Source organism: Quercus robur, chromosome 4 (assembly GCF_932294415.1).
Source record: "Quercus robur chromosome 4, dhQueRobu3.1, whole genome shotgun sequence".
NCBI lineage: Eukaryota > Viridiplantae > Streptophyta > Magnoliopsida > Fagales > Fagaceae > Quercus > Quercus robur.
The window spans coordinates 15,646,853-15,653,082 of NC_065537.1; the positions used below are offsets into that span (position 1 = coordinate 15,646,853).

At 36.2% G+C, this 6,230-nt stretch overlaps 1 pseudogene; it reads right to left on the minus strand.

Annotated features, from left to right (window-relative positions):
- Positions 1-362: 362 nt before the first annotated feature.
- On the minus strand, positions 363-5,905 carry LOC126721448 (probable polyamine transporter At1g31830; annotated as a pseudogene).
- Between the last annotated feature and the right edge of the window lie 325 nt (positions 5,906-6,230).

Sequence of the window (6,230 nt, forward strand, 5' to 3'; positions counted from 1 at the left end):
TTTACCTTTCCACTAGTAGTTTATTTATGCTTTTTGTTTTTCCTGACTTCCATTTTGATTGAAGGTAGGTTTATGAATTTTGAAAGACCAAAGCTGCCTGCGGAGATTCTAAAGCATAGTTTGGAGGGAAAAAGGAAATATATTTCATATATATGTCTTGAAGTTGAGAAGAGTGATGCTGAGGTTCGTATCTTTTTGAATGAGACAGGCTGAGGGTGTCTACAATCAAAGGCTTCAAAATTTGGCTGTTACTCTTAACAAGTTGACTACCTTCTTTAATTTTGTTATGCTAAGGAGTGTGGTTCAAGTAATAGTCCTATGTTAATGGCATCCTTTGTGGTGTCCTATGTTTGTGGTTCGAACTAATGGAGTACGTGGTCTATCATTTTTTTCTCCATATACTTTAGACATGGCTGCATCACAAGTCCAATCATCACAATGTAAATACTTACAAGTAATACCTTGCGTGTAGAAAAAGCCAACACAATGCATATGTGGTGGGATGTTTTACTCGTAAACATACAAATGTTACGAACTCCAAAATTGTTCCAAAACAGTACAAGGAATTCTTTGCTACTACAATCTATTGAAAGCTCAAAACAACAAAAGCACCCTAGAAGTTAAGATTAAAATCCCCGTCAAAGGAGTTCCATGACGAGACCTCTTGTGAAAGAATTTAGGCAGCATCCCTCGTTCCACCATACCCAAAATTTGGAAAGAATTACTTCTTATCTCAGCTAGAAACATCCTCATATTCGACATTGTTGAAGTGCCATGGATCCACAATCTCAACGAATCTCCCTGAAGAATTTTAGCAATATTTGAGTAATAACCCTTAATCCACAACTCATAGTTAACTAGAACATAACCAGTACCAATCAAATTATAAGAAATACCTAAGAACTACCAATATCAAAGTATAAAAGCAAAGCCTTTGGAAGAGTTCTCATTGAGTTGTCCACTTCACTAGTAAGTGTGCTTATTGAGTCCTAATAATTTAGATTTCAAAATAAAGTTTTCAAATTCCAATCCACATTATGTAAATTCACCCCTAAGAAGGCTCCAACTTTAGATATACCACAATTCCCATAACTACATAAGGAAGAAGTAAGGAAATTCCTAAAAGAAGAAGTCATCCCATAATAGTTAATTCCCTATAGTTTATGTAAGTAAGAACAACAGTCAAATCTAATAGGGTTAAGTTTCTTGGTAAACTATCACCTAAAGTCAGGAATATCGACTTCAAATAATCAAGAAAAGAGGTAGAAATAAAACTTTTTTAATTTATCTACCCTAGGGAGAGGTACTTCACCAACTGACACATTTTCTTCACCACTAGAGTCTCCCATTGCACTAGATGCTTGCCTATTTGTTGTGCTCCTCAATATTTGCATGCATCATCATGTTCTCACCCCAATAAATAGTTTTTTGCAATAAACTCAAAACTATTATAATAAACACTTATTGCAACAACCAAAAAAAAAAAAAAAATTATTACACACTCATACAATTTCCTCTTAGTGTTGCTTTTTGTTACAATAACCTATCGCCATAAACTTTATTGCAATAGTTTGCAACAAAATATTTTTGTTGCAATAATTTTTTATTGCAATGATTTTGAATTTATTGTAATAAAAAAATTCATTGTAATAAACTTTTTTTTTTCTTTTAATAGCTCGATCATGCAAATTGCATGAGTTTAGGTGGTGTAACATGAATTTGGATGTTGGTGTGGAGACCTACAGTCATTCTAAGTTGTATATAAAGAAATTAGATTGAAAAATAATTGCAAAATAAGGCCTACTTATTTTGTAATCTAATGCAACTATTTTTTGTTAATTATATTAACAAAAAAAATTTGGGTCAAGTTATTGCAATGATATTTTTGTTGTAATTGTTTATTGCTTCTTATTTTTCTTAGTTATAGTTTGCAAAATAATTGTTATTAAGTTATTGTAATGATATCTTCATTATAATAAGCTATTACTTTAAGATTTTCATTGTAATAAAATATAAAAATAATTGGTATTCATTTATTGCTGTAATTTCTTCATTTTAAGTTATTGCAATAGTTTTCCTATGAATTTGTGTCAGTTGGAGCAGTATTAAGAAAATTTTAGTTCTATCTTTTGTGTTCCTCATATTCTATGACATTTTGTGGTGCTCATTTAGGTCGAGTACATTGTTGGTCCTCTTTAAGCCCTTCTTGACTTCTTGGTCTTTCCATTCATATGGAGTGTTCTTGAAGCATTAATAATTACTAAGATGAATACTATATTCCCTGAGAATGGTGGTTATGTGATTTGGGTTTCAACTACATCGAGTCCTTACTGGGGGTTTCAACAAGGTTGGATGAAATGGCTAAATGGAGTTATTGATAACGCATCTGCCCCTGATCTATTTCTTGATTATTTGAATTTGGCATAGGTAGTGGTTTATCGAGAATCCTAGTCGTGTTAGCATTGACTATAGTCATCACTTACATGAACTATAGGGGATTAACCATTGTAATATATTCAATGTCCTTTGATTCCTCAATTGCCGTAATCTTAGCATGAAATCTCTCAGGTAAAGATATGAGCACCTTTCTCACAATCTTGGGTTCAGGAATGGTTTCCCCAAGATTGAAAGTTGAGTTCACTATGTCCTTGAACTTGGCATAGAACTCATCAAAGGACTCATCCTCCCCCATCTTAATCTCTTCAAAGCTTGTTGTGAGCCTCTGAAGCTTTGAATCCGTAACAGCCTTTGTTTCCTCATAGGTTGTCTGGAGGATGGTCCATGCTTCCTTAGCTGTTTTAGTGGAAGATATCTTCTTGAACTCCTCATTGGTGACAGCACTGAATAAGGCATTCAACACTCTGCTGTTGAAGTTTGCCGCCTTGATCTTGGCATCATTCCAGTCTACCGCCGCTTCCTTTAGCTTGGTCCAGCCTATCTCAACAGCTTGCCACACTTTCTCATCTAAAGACTACAAGAAAGCTTTCATGCGTACTTTCCAGTATGCATAGTTAGTGTCATCAAATAAAGGAGGTATGATTAATGACTGTCCTTTATCCATGACAAACAAGGGTCAATGGATCAACATAACAAAGATTAAAACCTAATCAGAGTGTGCCTGCTCTAATACCACTTGATAGGCCAAAAACGAATTGATCCCTTGTGATAAATTAATTGATTAATTAGCCAAGTTTATTAATTAATCAAATTATCATGCAAAGCACGTGGTAGCACAAACAAATCACCAATAAACTAATTATGCAACCAAAAATAAATAACACGGTGATTTGTTTACGAATGGGGAGAACCTAATGGCAAAAACCCCACCGGGTGATTTTTAGGTCACCACTCCCGAAATTCTACTATTATCAGAACAAGCGGTTACAAGTAAAGGAATCCCAGTACCTTATACCAACCTACAGTTGAACCTTTACCCCAATACCCAATTGGACTTGTTCTGTAGTAACAATTTCCCCTTTTGATGCACGGTTCCCAAGTACGTGACTAACCAATGCGTGAATCCCAGTACGCGACTTCAATCACCAACTAAAGAAGGTTGTTGGCTGCAAAGTTCTTTAGTTCATCCTAACGATGAAGATCAAGAAGATGTTTGGTCACAAAACCCTACGGTGCACATACACAGCAACTTCTTCACAAGAATGATGAACTAGGGCAAAACTTTGTCTCCGGTTACAAATTGCTTGAACAAACTTTACTCAACACTTATGCAACTTGTGTACCCTTTGACGACCCTTAAAATAATCCTTTTATATGTCTAGGGTTAGAAGAAAAGAAGGCCCAAATACATAATCACGGATTAGAGTCAAAACAGAACTGGAATTATGTTTTTCATAAAGCTCAACAAATAGCTGTCTGTCAAGGTGCTGTCGAGCAATTGTTGAGCCTCGGGGCTGGAACAGCTTCTTAAGCTCAATGGATAGCTAGCTGTCGAGCTTTAATGAACAACACTTCTTCAAGTTGAATCTTGGATAGACTTGCATGTCTTCAACACTTGATCTTGAAACACAGTTTCTTGAAGTATTAAACACATCCTAGATCTACCCAAATACAAGTAAAGTGTATTTTGTCAAAAGATAAGCCAATTACATAAAATAGTGGCATATATTCCTAACAAGTGAATCACATATGTCCTAACAGACTGAAAGGGTTTTTAAGGTTGAAGACTTGGTTTACCTCAGGTTGCAGCCCTACAAGCACCAGTTTATTGCACATAGGGGGTCTAACAAGCTTTTCCCTTAGTTTTTTGGTCCTTAAAAAGTATTGGAGAGGATTGGTGAGGTAGCTTACAGATTGGACCTCCTTGTTGAGTTGGCTATTCACCCTGTGTTCCATGTGTCTTGCCTCAAAGCCAAATTAGGCAACCACAACATTTTCATCTCTATGCTACCTTCTATCAACTCACAAGGCATCCTCACCCCTGAACTAGCAGCTATGCTTCGAAGGAGGACTATTACTCAATTCCTTATACAATGGCAAGGGGAAAGCAAGACCAGTTTACTTAGAAATGACAAAGGGGAAGAATAAGAAATAGCAAATAAATGGAAGGATAGATATTCTACTTTTAAACGATACCAATTTGATACGACCCCCTCCACAGCCGCGTGTAGATCCTCTTTTCCCTCTAGGGACTACGGTTAGATCTAAGGATTTTCAAAAATAAAACAGTAGACAAGAGGAAATTTATGGTTATACTTCAAGGGATAACCAAGACCTCCTTAACAAGCAAAGCTTGATTTTTACTAAAATATTCTCATACCTCTTTATTAATCATAATAGGCCTTATATAGGCTTACAACTAAACATAAAAAAAAAAAAAAAAAAAAAAAAAAAAAAAAAAAAAAAAAAAATCCAACACCTAAACAATAGAAACAATTCCTACAATTGCTAGCCTACTAATCTAATAAGGACAAAGTCAATTGCTATCCTACTAAATAATAAATACTTGAAATATTAGATAACAATCAATAGCTAAGATAAAGATAAACTCTAATCTGGTATGGTAGCTGGTACGTAACACATTCCAAAACCGAAAGTCAGTCACAATCCAACCATTTCACTAGATTAATAGGGAGTTAGGTTTGACAATAACATTTTAGTTGCTCAAAATCTCAGAGAAAAACTGATGCATTAAAATACACAACTCACAAAGACATTTCATTGAACAATTTCTTAACAAAGATAAACCATTGTATGAGAAAATTTATACCGATTATATTTGCATACCCATTATCAAAATCTCAACAATACTTCAATCATGGGAATCTAGGAAATGGGAGAATATTAGCTTACGGCGAGCAACCAGTCGGCAAGTGATTTGGGAAACAACCAGTCGGCGTCCATGGAAAAAAGGAATGGGCTCCATTGGCGGAAACAACCAGTCGGCGTCCATGGAAAAAAGGAATGGGCTCCATCGGCGGTTTCGCCATCGTCGGCAACTGTTGGTTTACACACACACACACACACACACACACATATATATATATTATAAGGTTTACACATATCTATATATATAATTGAAGCCTCTGAAGCTCTCACAATTTTCTACACCAGCACAATATTAAAAATAATAATAATAAAACCAAAAAAAAAAAAAGTCATAAACCTAACACTCAAAAAAATAAAACCAACAAAAAAAATGTAAGCTCTGCCTTTCTCTTTCACAATGGTCTCCCATCCCCATCTTCTTCCTCAGTCCTCTACCAGCACGATAGTCTGCCATCCCCATGTTCTTCCTCAGTCCTCTACCAACTCCTCCTCGATCAGACCTATAAACTTGCAACCAAGAGGAAATCAAGCATCGCATCACATCTACAGACCCACCATACCCATAAAATGAAGCCTCAATCTCCTTCCCCAGACCATCGATTTGCCATAAACCACCCATATCCAACCTATACAACCCAGAAACGGCCCCCTATTTGCCGTAGGTCTCATCAAGCCCATGGCCATAGGTAACCCACCATACCCACAAACATCAAACAGAGGTCAAGCTCCTTCCTTAAACCACCCATTTTCTTCCTTAGAACCGAGGTCGAGCTCCTTCCTCAAACCACCCACATACAACCTCTACAACCCAGAAACAGCGCCCCATTTGCCGTGGGTCTCATCTAGCCCATGGCCCATCAACTATGTCGGTCAAAAATACACCTCCAGCCCGTTGAAACCGGCCCAAAGGTATCTAATAAACAAATTTAATTAGAACTCTATAT